General features: G+C 37.4%; 1 pseudogene; it reads left to right on the top strand.

Moving 5' to 3' along the window:
- The first annotated feature begins 8,899 nt into the window (after positions 1–8,899).
- On the top strand, positions 8,900–10,085 carry LOC103967432 (annotated as a pseudogene).
- The last annotated feature ends 3,366 nt before the right edge of the window (positions 10,086–13,451 follow it).

Below are 13,451 nucleotides of genomic sequence, written 5' to 3' on the forward strand. Positions count from 1 at the left end.
GCAAAGTCCCTTAGAACCCACCCATATCTTCCTTTGAGTGTCTTCCCACACCATGCACCATCACAATTAATCTTAAGCACACCATAATTGGGCTACCTCCATCGAACTGATTGTCAAGCAAAGATAGCTCCATCAACATCCTCTATGAATTATGGCATGCTCTGAATTTAATAAGTTGATGCCTCACCAAATTAACCCCCTCTATAGGATTAGTCAACACTCCTTTAAACACCATCTTATTTCAACTCTTCCAAATTCGCCATATAATAAAAACGAACTCCTGCAAAAGCTCCTCTTGTCTATCTTCATCACGAAATCGAGCACATAACCGTTGCCAAGACTCACAAAAACCATACCCCATTATAGACTTCATGTCTAGCTGCAAAGAGCAGCAGTATCACAACACACTGCTGAACTTGCATTCAAAAAAAAATGTTGCTCTGTCTCTTTCGTTGCTCCACACATAACACGGGAATTGTATACTCTAGGGGTAGTGGATTCCCTGTCGAATTTGCACTCTATCGAGTTCGAATTCGAGTTCGAAATCGAATCAGGATAGGAAGAGGGCACCGCCGGAGACAGATCAGAGAACTAGAGCGATGAAATCGATCAATTTCTGCAATTAACGAACCACATCGACATTACCCCATCCAAGGCTCCAAGCTCTTTCTTTAGTCGCTGCGAGAAAATCCTACAAGCGTCCATCCTCAGATCAACAACTGCAACCACAATGTCCTCCACAATGAACCAATCTTGGTTGCATTTCATCGGGTACATGTCCTGGTAGTGGGAGCCATAGTCGTGGGATTGGATCGCCAAATCGAAGTCGTCTTGGAGCGACTCGAGCCGGTTCTTGTGCACATGGGGCAAGCGAACAATGAGCGATAGCTACAACCCGAGCCCGCAGTCCGGTTTTGAATCCGAAACCTTCTTCACGATCTTCAGCAGATCGATTTCCTGGTGTGGTAGAGTGGCCCTCCCGTGAAGACGGACAACAATGTTGCCGGAGGAATTGAGCAGGAGAAGACTAATGGTGATATGTGTATGCAGGTAATACGAAGACAAGAAGACCTATAGTCTGGACGATGATCTCTTCAGTTTGGAATCTAGACGATGAAGAGAAACGGATCGAGCTTTTGTTATCCAGGACCAGTTTTCTTTCAACTTGGGTTCTCCCAAGCCCAACTCATAAGGTCCATGTAAAAGCCCAAAAGATTAAAAATGGGGCGGTCCAAGGCCTTGTTTTTCTATACATTTGGAACCGGCCTTCCCCTAAAATTTCATCAACCTGCCCCGTCCCACCCCACTTCTCTTATTAAAAACTTAAAACCGGCCCATACCCTTCCTGAACCTTGATTACCTACCTTGACCAGCGGTTCATATACCTGTTTACCCACCCCTAGTCCACTCATATTCGTCGTCGGAGAAGACTAACCCGTACTGCTAAAGATTTGTTGCAACAGCGCCAAATAAAAAACTTCATTTTATTTGGCACTACCAACCTCTAAACATTCTGCCAACGGTTAACCACATCCTGCCAACTACTACCCCCTATCCATTTCCTACCAAGTTCCCCATTTTCTTACATCTCCATGGCAACTTCATACCTCGTACTAACGGTATGATCTTCATTTCTAGAATAATGCCATATGACTCTATCCTTACACCTTGTTAAACTTATTGGTAAACCAAGAATAACATTGCCATCCTCTTCCTTAAAAAACTGCCGAATCAAGCCTACATTCCAAGCCTCTACCTCTGAATCAATCAACTCCCTCACCATCACCGGCATCTCATTATGTTTCAATCAAACTCGATAAGTGTGAGGTCGTGGAAACCAAGGGTCATGACTAACTCGAATACACCTACCATCACTAACCCGCCATCTTATACCTCTCTCCAGTATCCTCTGCCCCTGAATGATGCCATTTCACCCTCGCGAAGACCTTCTACCCAACTTAGCCTCCATAAATGATCGATCCGGGAAATATTTTGCTTTAAGAATTTGTCATAACAACGTACTAGGATTACGCAATAGTCGCCACCTAATCTTTGCTAAATAAGCTAGGTTAAAAGACAATAAGTCCCTAAACCCAAGCCCTCCCATCTTCTTTCTTTTTTTCATTTTCTCCCAAGAGATCCAATGTATGCCATTTTTGTCCTTACTTCCCTACCACCAAAACTTTGCAATAGCATACTCCAGTTCCTTACATAGGCTCACCGAAAGTTTAAAACATGACATCGCATAGTTTGGTAATGCCATAGCGACCTCTTTAATTAGAACCTATTTTCCAGCGGGGGAAAGAAACTGCTTTGCCCAACCATTAATTCTCCCTTCCAAAGCCTCACGAATCCCTTTCAAACATCGCATTCTTATATAAGCCAAAATCAACACTTAGCCCCAAGTGCTTACCAAAGTCTTCATTGCCATTAATATTAGTACAAGTAGCAAGTTTCCTTCACCGTTTCCGCAAACAATGAGCCCTAAAATACAAAGAGCTTTTCTCTCTATTAATAACTTGTTCGGAGGCTTCCGCATAACACTGTAACATATCCATAACCTTTTGAACCTTATCCTCCTCTGCCTTGCAGAAAATTACAGCATTATTTGCAAAAAATAAGTGAGTTATTGATATCCCACCAGGTGCCACCCACATCCCATGTAAAGAGCCACCCTCTTCCCTTATTCATAGCAAAGCCGAAAAGCCCTCGGCACAAATTAAGAACAAAAACGGAGACATAGGGTCCCCTTGCTGTAGCCCTTTCTTCGGCTCAATAAACCTAGTGGAAAAGCCATTAATTAGCACACTATAAGTAACCGTAGTTATGCATTCCGAAATTCAAAGACAAAGATCATTTGGGAAACCCAAGGCTTTCATCATTTCCAATAAAAAAAACTCCATTCAACTTAATGATAGGAGCATATTTAGGCGACTTACTTAGCTTGTTTTCGTGCATCTATGTTGTTAATTCATAGTTGTTTTAGTAGTTTAAGCTATTTTCGTTTGTTTTTAGGTCCTCATGGCAAAGGGAGCAAGAAAGTGCATTTTGAGGCTATTTGGAGCATTTTTGGGCATGGATTGGATAGCTTAATCATGGAGCAAAGAGGATGGACGAAATTGAAGCCTTGTATGCTCTTTGGGACATAAAACAAAGGGCCTAGCCCAATCAAACAATCCTTTGAGCCATGCAAAACCTCTAGCCCAATCAAACAATCCATCAAAGCCATGCAAAACCACCATTCACACACACTTCACACAAACAACAAATCATTGCCGTGCCTTCCTCCACCATTCCAGCCACATTCTTCCACTTCCCACTTCATCATTGCACCACATTCTCCCTTTTTAATCCACATGCATTCATCATCATTCACCCTAGCTGCCATTCACATGCCTTCACATTCAATTCCAACAACAATCACTTCAAAGCCGTGCCTTCCCTTCTAATTCCAGCATCTTCCCTTGCATTTCCAGCATTCCATTTCATTATTGCAGCCACCATTCACTCTTTAATCCACATGCATTCATCATCATTCACCCTAGCTGTTTTTCACATGCTTTCCCAACAAATAAATCAGCCAACACATGCACCCATCACCCAAAACAACACCTTGCCGTGGCTTTGCATTCTCTTTGTGCAATTCCAGCTTTCCACCAACCAACCTAGCTGTTTTTCACATGCATTCCCTTAATCATTGCAGCCACATTCTCTCACATTCTCACCCATTCTCTCCCTATAAAACCATGCAATCCTATCACACAATTGATTGATCCCACACCTCCATTCACAACACAAACACACACCATCTTCCCCTTAGAAGCCCTTAGCCGTGCCTTACCCAACCAATTCCAGCATCTATCCTTTCATTTCCACCACTCCCCAACCCTCCAAAACACTATCCAACCATTCCTCCATACAAACACCAACCCAAAACCTATCCATAGATCTTGTGCGACAACAAAGAGGAGGAGAAGAGTGCCTAAACGTTCATACAATTCAAGTTTGAGTTGTTGGAATTTTTAGGTGTTTCTTTTCCTCGATTTCAATGGTTAAATTTAATTCTCTTTGTCTTGTACGTATGAGGAACTAAACCCCCCCTTGGCTAGGGGGGGATTCGAAATACATGTTTATGCTTGCAATATGATTTGATTACTTCCAATTGCGTTTCATAAGTTGTGGATTCAATTTGTTTAACTATTTGATTGATAACCTATTTATGTATGTTTATTGAGAGTGCACGCTTAATTTTCATGCATGAATATGACGCTAGAATATAAGTAAGTTTCACCTAATAGTTATGAACTTATATTCACAAGTAGTGGAGGTTGCTTATAAACAATCGTGTTAAGTAAATTCTTGGCTTAAGTTTCATGCAATTCATAGTAACGAATGCCTCGTCAACACTTATGGTTTTCAAAGAACTTAATGATTCTTGCTTGTATCTCTATTATGCAATTCATGTAGGGAACTTGTGAGGAATGCTTTGGGTTGTCGTATGCAATCATCCAATTCATTAACTTAAGGAAAACTTGACGGTTAATTTAAGCGGACCTAATTAACCCGGGGTGTTGAGAATTCATGGTTTATTGAAAAGCAATTAGAAATCATTTTGTATGCAAGTATAACATGTGTGGAGATGAACCCCTTAGCTAGCTTCCCATCCATTCAATTCCATCAAATTCGTATTTACAATTTGTTTTCTTTACAATCTATCCATTTTAGTTTAAATTCGTCCAAATCCAATCCCCCTTTACTTTGTTGAGTCATAGTAGTTAGAAATCAATTTAGTTTGTGTTTTTAGAATATGGTTTAGTTTGGTGTCTTATATTGTGTTTTTACGTTTTTGAGTCAAATCCAAGTGATTTTGCAATCCCTCCTAATCCCCGCCCTAGAACGATCCCTACTTACATACTTACTACAAATGATAAAAAGAGGGTTAATTTGTGTGCGTATAATGTTCGCATCACTTAATCATAAGCCTTCGCCATGTCCAACTTCATTGCCACGCAAATCTCATCCTCGTCACATTGTTGATTGAGAGAATGAAGTATCTCATGCACAACCAATATGTTATCTTGAATTTGTCTACTGGCCATAAAAGCCGATTGGTTTGCACTAATAAGATGCGACAAAACCATCTTCATACGATTGGTAAGTAGCTTAGCAATCACCTTATAAACAACATTACATAATGAAATCAGTCATAATTGAGTCATATTCTGAGGGCTAGAAACTTTCGATATGAGAACAAGATGTATATGATTCAATTTCTTTAGGAGTTTCCCAGAAAACCAAAACGCCTTCACCATATCCACAATATCACCACCCACCATATCTCATTCATGATAAAAACTTCTAGTGAACCCATCTAGCCCAGGTGATTTATTAGCAAGAATCTGGAACATAGTTTGTCGCATCTCTTCATCCGTTATCGGTTGCATCAATCTCCTCGTGTCCTCAGAAGAAATCCGAGCCTCTACGCAATCCGTTATTTCCTAAACCCTTATCGGACTACATGTAAGAAAGAGATTTTGAAAATAACTCACTGCGATCTCATCCACCTTACTAGGGTCGGTACACCAAACCCCCTGACCATCCTCCAATCTTATAATTTTATTACATCAATGCCGTTTTGCCGTTTGAGCAAGAAAAAATTTAGTGTTCTTATTCCCCTGCTGAATCCACTGAGTTCGTGACTTTAGCTTCCAATACCACTCTTCCTCCTTAAGCATAAATTTTAACTCACCCTCCTTACGTTGAACTTCCTCACTTGCAAATCTCGATGACTTATAAGCATTTTGTAGTTCTTTCTTCAGTGACTCAATATGAACTTTCAAGTTACACCCATTGGATCTTGTCTAGTTTTGCAATCCAGGACACACCCATTTCAACTTTTCCACCATCTGAAATACACGGGATCCCACGAAACCATGCCTCCAATTTTTCTCCACAATGATGTGACAATCCTTCTCCTTACTCCACCATGGATCATAAATAAATTGTCTCCTTTGTTTTAATGCAGTAACTTTCATATCCAAAATAAGCATAGCGTGATCGGACCTTTCCAATACTTCATGTAAGACTTTCGCCTCTAGATATACATTAAACCATCCATTCGTATCCAATCCACAATCCAACCGTTGTTGCATGGGCCCTTCATCCCTTCGATTCCTCCATGTGAACGGGTAGCCCATAAACCCCAAATCGAGCAACCCATTACCAACAATAAACACACAAAAATCCCTTGCTTGCCACTGACTTATAATTTCCCCCCTTCATTCTCCGAATCATCAATAATATCATTAAAAGTCACCAATGACCAAACATTTATCTCCCGCTGCCACTATACATCGGGACAAAATTCGCCATTGATCCTTTCTCTTCTTATCATCAATGCTCACATAAAATGTAGACAACCTCCACTGCTCATTTTTGGACCATCACATATACCCACCTCAATGAAAAAATCTGCATACTTGACAAGTAACACTTGATCATAAGTTCTGCCAAAAAATACACATACCACCTGCAATTCCTATAACGCCCCGACCTCGAAATATTTATTTCGGGAAATAATATCAGTGACATTCCCAAACTAAACTCTTATTTAGTTAACTACCATTAATCACGATTCCTTACTTCAATTCCTTAATTCCTCACAAAACCATATCCATATTTCAATTATCAAAACATACAATTAGATTATCAATTAAATCCCCAAATTCCTTCTATTAAAACAACTTCCCAAAAAAATTTAATTCTCGATTATTTAGGGCTACATCTAACCCTTGTTAGACTGTCTACATACCCTTGAGCAGAATCAAGCCCTTCGTAGTCCACCATTCAACCTTTTATCTGTTTCTGAAAATATTCTAGAAATGAAATATTCACCATTATGCTTCCACAATTGAATCACATCACACATGTACCAAATACGAATTTTAAATTATCAAAATCTGCATGACAATGAAGCGTCGGCCCACTGGCCACGTGCCGCCATAGGTGGCGGTGTCCGACAAATGTAAACCCAATTTTCCAACTAACTCTAAAAATGAGAGGAACAACTTTCATACCTGGGCTGAAGTCCAATTCGGCCAGGAAACACCTGAAATCATCCTTTAACCTTAAAACGAACTTCAACACCCCAACCATTTCTTGGGCTTTGTTCCAGACATTGAGGGGAGACTATTGGTGATGTTAAAGGCCGGAGTTAGCTTCAGGTTTAGGCGAATAGAGCCAAAACCCACCGTGCGGTTCCTCTTAAAATCAACCTTTTTTCTTTGGTTTCTTGGATGTAAATGGAAGGGAGAACAACTGAGTTCGTAATAAGGATCGTTTTGGCATTGGTCCTGTCGTCAACGGTGACCGAAATCAGGAGATCTGACCGGGTTGGGTCGGCGGGTCAATGAACGATCCGATTCTCTCCTCTACTTCTCCCTCCTTTCCCCTTCTTTCTCTCTCTCCTCATTGGCCGGTCTCCCCCTCCTTTCCTTCATTTCTCTCATTTCTCTCATTCCCTCTTTATCACAGCCACATACGTGGCATGCTCCAAATTTCTGGAGCATTCCAGATTATAGGAAAATTACCAAAGTGTCCCTAACTTTAAACTTTAAACGTTAATAACTCTTTTGTTATAATTCCGTTTCAAACGATTTGTGCCTACACTCTCGTGAGATTGAGCTCTGTCCAAATATATCAAAAAATCTGTTAAAATATATGAGGATAAAATGCGTCCTCGTATAATTACGTTAAGCCAACTAAGGTATTTTTGTCTTTTTATTACTTATCGATACAAATATCCGCCGTAATTAAATATGTCGTAATTACAAATACGATTACAAAATACTTATTTTAATATTCAAATCCAGGAACGGATTTCACATTTTTTTTTTCCACTGAAATTTCCTTAACCATTTGTTGATTTATTTTCCTATTCCCTTCACATATTCATAAACATAAATAATTAATTTGTATATTTAAAATTTTCAGGGTATTACAATTCCCCTTGGCTCAACAGCATGCATGAAATCCATCCCAAGCCTCCTCTTTAGATAAACATAGCGATTACCTCAATTTTTTGTTTCAAGAAGTTGATGGAGCAAAATAGGTCAATTTTAACTTATCGCTATATTGTAGGTGCATTATATTAATTAGCTAGAACATCGTATTCAGCGAGAGATTTTTCAGTGTGATCCGTACACGTAGTGGTACACCACGTGTCACTAAACAAATGGTAAGATATGTGTGCTAAAAAGTTAATAACTTAAAAAGTAAAATTTCCCATTATTCCTATTAAAACACGCGGTATACTACTTGTGTTCTCATCACAACTAAAAATTTTCCGTTTTCATCATGTTGCAAGAGAGATTTTTTAATGTGACCAAAACACAAGGTGGTACACCATGCACGTGTCAGTATACAAATAGTGTAATATGTGTGTTAATAAGTTAATAACTTAAAAAAAAAAATTTCTCATCATTTTTATAAATATACATAGCGTACAATAAAAAATTTCTGCACGTTGCACCTCAGCTTGATCCAACTTTTCACAAAATTAAAGTTTTTTTGTCTTCGATCTCTTTATTTGTTTATTTATTTATTAAAGAAGACGAGTAGTCTTGTTACAAAAAATAGGTTAATGATTCTTGTCAATTATTTAAGTTTTTCCTCTTTTTGACTGAGTGTAGAATTATCAATCATGAGAAATTTTCAAGTTTTTAAGAACATGGGTAGTACACTAAATTTCATTATAATTGGAGAAAAGTTTTTTTTTATTCAAATATCTCTTTAATTATATAATAGCATGTGGTGTATGTGTTTGTGTGCTTGGCACATTAAAAGTTTTCTCCTCAATTATATGGTCCCTACTTTCTGGCTTTTAGTCATATATTGCTGCATGCCAATTGCCAACTCCGTCGTCATGCATGGGGACAAATTAACCTGCTACGTACATTTTTCAAAATTTCAGATAGTAAGTGATTGTACCACACGTACCCATTTTTGCATGGATGCAATGCAACTCCGAAGCGTAATCCACAAACCATAAAAAATCATGTATTCTATTATCTCTAGGGTTAATCAGATAATATTGATCACATGATATGAGCACTTGTCGTTTGTTTCTATGTGCAGCTTGGAGGAACCTCATGGACTGTAGCCCTAGGCCGTAGAGATGCAAGAACCGCAAGCCAAACTGATGCCAAAAACCAGCTCCCCTCCCCATTCGCCGACCTCGCAACCCTACTCTCAATAGCTTTGCAGCCAAAGGTTTAACTGACAGTGACATGACCGTGCTCTCCGGCGGCCATACATTAGGCCGGTCTCAGTGTTCTCATTCGGAACCTGCATATACAACGAGACCAACATCGACCCCGGCTTTGCCACTACTCGTAAGGATACTTGTCCCGCTTCAAGTGGCGATACGAATCTTGCTCCTTTCGATCGATATAGCTCCAAATCGCTTTGATAACGAATACTGCAAGGCCCTTGTGGCTCGCCGTGGTCTTCTTCATTCGGATCAGGAACTCTTCAATGGTGAATGTCAGGATGCGTTGGTTAGAACTTATAGCTAGCAACAACGTTGCTGCTTTTACGAGAGATTTTGCTGCAGCTATGGTGAAGATGAGCGCTGTCAGTCTTCTAACAGGGACAAATGGAGAGATCAGGAAAAATTGCAGTGTAGTCAACTAAGTTTGTGAGATTTACTGTAATGCGGTGGTATTGATGTAAGTTAACTGGAAATATAACAACTATCTGGTATGTAGCTAGGAAGTGGGCGAGGAAGAGCTGTTAACCAATTAATCAGTGTCAAAGTTTCATGAGGACTTTTCCTCCAAAAAAAAAAAACAAAAGGTTTCACGAGGACTGAAGAAGTATTAGCAATGAAAACAGTTATAAAAACTTGAATATTGTTAATGGTTGAAAAAAGCTATATGACGCAAAACCAAGTAGTGCATAAAAGAGATAAATATTGGACATAAAAATATGGAGAAATTAGGTTTCCATCCTGTTTTTTTCCTACTTTATTGATTAAAATCTTATTCATTTTCAACTTTGATCAAGGTTCTTATATTTTAATGAATGTCATTATTTGAATAATTAAATATTTACATGTCAAGATAATTAAATTTTATTTCTAAATATATTCCTGTAGTAATATATTCATTTAGTGTTAGAAACGTTACATTTGGTCTATTTATATTTATGACTAAACTGTGTATCATATATTTCTATTTTTAGTTTGTACCCATTTTTAATTTGCAACCCTTTTTTTAATTTGTACCAATTTTCTTTACAGTTTTGAATTTGTACCCATATATTAATTTTTTTTGTTCCCATATTTTTAAAATTTTATTTATACTCATAATTTTTTTCCCATTTTATTTATACCCATAATTTATTTACAATGTACCCATGTATCTTTAAAAATGTACCACTTGTTATATGTAAAATTTGCCCATTTTTTAATGTAAAACTATTTTTTTAATCTAAAATGTATCCATTGTTGTTTATTTAAAATGTATGTATTGTTTTCTATATAAAATGTATCCATTTTTTTAATATAAAACTTCCCCATTTTTTGTATAAAATGAACCCACATTTTCTAAATTTATAATTACGTGCACCATTGTACTCATATAATTATATGGGTACATTCATTTTAAACATTTTTATGGGTTACATATTAAAACATTTTACTTTTGGAACAATGTTGAAATTGTACCCCATAGATAATTATATATGGTGAATGTACGAGTACATTCTTTTGACATGTGACAACTATTTTATCATTCATAACAATGTTTTCTTTTGGTCAAATTCATAACAATGTTGGATACATTCTTTTGACACTTTTTTTAACACTGTTTCCAATTGATTGATACATATATACATACATACATATATATTTGCGTACATGGACTTAACATCTATTAATATACATTTTCAAAAGAAATTATACTGTTATATTGATTTTTTATTCAATCAAAATTTTGAAAAAATTTCCACATTTTTTGTTGGCCCTTTTTTTATAGCTCATTAGATGTGAGATTTTAAATACCATAGAATCTCAAGTTTTATTGTTAACATGGAAATATATTAATAGTAATATATTGAGGTGTACAAAGTCTTAGTAACCAGCGACTGCATTCAAAATCTCCTTAAAAATATACCCAGCTGAAATTACACAAATGAGACAAAAATATACCCAGCTGAAATTACACAAATGAGACATAAATTATTTGGGAAATTGGGGGTTGAGTTTTAGAGAGAGATAAGGAAGTGTGTGGCAATTGAGCTCAGGGCAGAAAAATTAATGGGAAATTTTGGGGGGGGGGGGGGGTGGCGCGGGAGGGGGGAGGTAGGTTGGGGTAGCGGGAGGCGGGAGTGGTTTGTTTGGGGAAGTAGAGACTCAGAACTTTTATTTGGGGAAGAAGACTTCGCAAGAAATTTTATAATTGAAAATTATTATTTATTTTTTATTCATGTGGCACAAATTTATGGGACCCACGACAGCATATAACATAAGAATTGATAGAAATTTTAACGGATGTATGAAATTGTAAGAAAATAATAAATAATGTATGATATTAAAATGTTTTGAAGATGTATGATGTTGTAATTGCACTCAAACCTGAAACGATAAAGTATAATTTAGTCAAATCTCTAGAAGAGAAATACACTCACCCCTTCTTAAACAAGGTGTATGACAAATTTCATTTTGAAATTAAGTTAGTGGGCAAGTTGGTCTCTCAAAAAGCAAAAGTGCTTTTAGATTGATTGAAATTTTTTTTAGTGAAATTGAGTTTGGGTCCAAAAACACTTTAAGTGTTTTTTAGAAGAAGCATCATATATTTGCTTCTTGCAGAAAACACTTTAAAGTGCTTTTTCATGATCTTCTTTTGGATTTTAACTAGGGGTTGGTTTAAAAAATATTTTTTCCAAAAGTTTTTTCAGTCATTTTAAAAGCATTTCCAAACAAGCCCGCCATGTGAAAAGTTTTCCCTTGAGTGTTGTGTTCATCCTTCTCAAGGGTTGAATACATGCAAGCCTATGAGAGCTTAGAAACTCAAAAGGAATCCAAAAACACCACCACTATCACCTTGGTGTCCCCTCCTCTCTAAAGAGAAAAAGAGAGCACTAGCACATCTCTTTTTCTCATCCACCACCATCTTAGTCCTCCGGAGGTGTCGAAAGTTATAGAGATTCTACCTTGGAGCCTAAGATCAAGAAGAAAAACTAGTACCAAGCAGTCTGGAGCGTAGAGGAAGAAGCTTGAGACACAAAGCTTAAAGGAGCACAAACGAGACCACCCATACGTGTTTGGTTAAAGCATCACATATATGTTTTGTACTAAATCCATGATCCATGGAAGACTATTTAGGAAGTTCTACATAAATTCATGCTTCCGCTTTTATCCTTTGCTTGCATATGTTGTTGAATCTTTGTGTGCATGTTGTTTCAGAGCCTACCATGAAATCCCAAGGTTTCAATTTAAAAGAAATTTTAAATTGTCACCTCTTCAAAACTAGCTAGCTTAGTCTCTTTAACACAACTAACAATATAGGTTGAGTTGGTACGTCTCTAATCTTATTCTAACGTCAATAAGCTTTTCTTAACATCATCCTCCATCTCAGCTAGGTAACCAACCTTGCTATTGAAGCAATGTTTAATGAAAGTAGGACTATGCATACTTAAGTTAAGACATCTAAAAATTGATATTTAGTAAGAATATACTGCATCAACAACCAACCGTTGCACCCTTTCTCTAACAAAGTGGTAAACAGAATCTAAATGTATAATTTGAGAATGGAAGATTGGATTTGCACAAAGAGGTAGGGCAGACATATTTGCCACAGTGTAATGTAGGAGGGAAGATTCAAGCTCAAGGATTGGGTTGGGATTAGCTTTAGCTCGATGTTTTTTCAAGGTAAATTAAAGAGGGAAATTGGACTTGACTAGAAAACCTAAAAGAAGCAAATGCATTGTAAAATTCCTAAATAGCTGCTGGAAGTACTATAAGAGCCACCGGGAATATTTCATTAACTCCGAAAGCATTTCAATGTAACAACAAACCAAACGCTTGGGAGCTGTTGGAAGAACAACAAAGTATTCATTGGGACTCACTTCTCTTCAGGATGTTTTGTGCCTAGTTCTGGCTAACTTAGAAATGGGGAAAACGAAGGCTCGTCCACCAATTTCAAACACAAGCCCAACAAAAGTCTTCGAACAAAAAAGACCCTAACAATTCTATGGTACCTTTAGTAAGAAATTGGTATTGGTATTGATATCATTTAATTTGAGAGTTAATACTACAAGGTTATAATTAATAGCACATAATAACGTTGTTATTACTATAACAAGGTTAGTACTTACATTGAAGACTGTGAGTCTTCCCAACCCTCATAAGAGGTGGATAACCGTAACTTGCCACCAATTGTCTCCCTGTA

This window comes from the organism of the source record quoted next, unplaced genomic scaffold (genome assembly GCF_019419815.1).
Source record: "Pyrus x bretschneideri cultivar Hongxiangsu unplaced genomic scaffold, Pyrus_bretschneideri_v1 Contig71, whole genome shotgun sequence".
Lineage (NCBI taxonomy): Eukaryota > Viridiplantae > Streptophyta > Magnoliopsida > Rosales > Rosaceae > Pyrus > Pyrus x bretschneideri.